The 1075-nt window shown below is 40.1% G+C and overlaps 1 protein-coding gene across 7 annotated transcripts in view; it reads left to right on the top strand.

Moving 5' to 3' along the window:
* Bptf (bromodomain PHD finger transcription factor) overlaps nucleotides 1–1075 on the top strand; it is a 100915-nt gene that overhangs the window by 16925 nt on the left and 82915 nt on the right. The gene's annotated exons all lie outside the window — the stretch shown is intronic.

Here is a 1075-nt window from a genome sequence, read left to right as displayed (position 1 = left end):
AAAAAAAAAAAAAAAAAAAAAAAAAAAAAAAAAATGTATAGAAGTATTTTAGCCTCATTTTGAGCATGCAGTAGGTTGTAGTTGAACTCCAATTACTGTATAGTGGTCTCTAGATGCATTTCTAGATCAGAACTGCATAACAGACCTTCTTGTGATTGTATGATTGTATGTGGCCACTAGCCACATGTGGCTGTTAGTGACTTGACATGACAGCTCTTGGTGACATTTTAGTTCACACCTCATACGTCTTAATCCTTTCTAGCTTTCACAGAATGCATGTATTATTTTTCTGTTTATTGACAGATCAACTCAGGTGGTTGGATTTGACCCTAAGTAGTAAAGACCTTAAATAGCATGGGGTTAAGTGTTAGCATAGTTTTGGTACTAGCTGAAAACTCACAAAGCGTTGCGCCTGTATGAGCATCTTTGAAAGGAAGGTAGTGATTATAGTAACTATCTGTCCAGTGGGCATAAAGCTGGAACGTGATCTTTTAACTTTTTAACTCAAGTGCCCAGCACAGGCCAGACCTGAGAATGGGTGCAAACCTCAATCCCAGCACTCGCGAGGTGGATCTCTGAGCCAGAGGCCAGCCTGGTCTGCAGAGTGAGTTCCAGGACAGCCAGAGCTACACAGGGGCACACAAAACAACAACAATAAAACAAACAAACAAACAAAAAACCCCAAAACACTAGCTGCTGTCTTTTCTAATATTCCTGACCTGAAAAGCCAGGGAAATGGCAGGTGGATTGCGCTTCCTGGCACATCTTGTGTAACAGCCTGACTCTAGATTAGGGAAATTGAGGAGTGGTGAGTCCCTGTACATCCTTGTGAATTTGTTTTATAATTTTGTTTATTTAGAATTATTTGTTTATTTTATGTATCTGAGTACACTGTAGCTGTCTTCAGACACCCCAGAAGAGGGCATCGCATTACGGATGGTTGTGAGCCACCATGTGGTTGCTGGGAATTGAACTCAGGACCTGGAAGAGCAGTCATTGCTCTTAACCACTGAGCCATCTCTCCAGCCCTTGTTTTATAATTTTTGTTTTCTTTCTTTATTTTATTTTATTATTT

This window comes from Mus caroli, chromosome 11, assembly GCF_900094665.2.
Source record: "Mus caroli chromosome 11, CAROLI_EIJ_v1.1, whole genome shotgun sequence".
Taxonomy (NCBI): Eukaryota; Metazoa; Chordata; class Mammalia; order Rodentia; family Muridae; genus Mus; species Mus caroli.
Note: the sequence above shows the minus strand (reverse complement) of the source record. Positions and strands in the feature narration are given on the sequence as shown.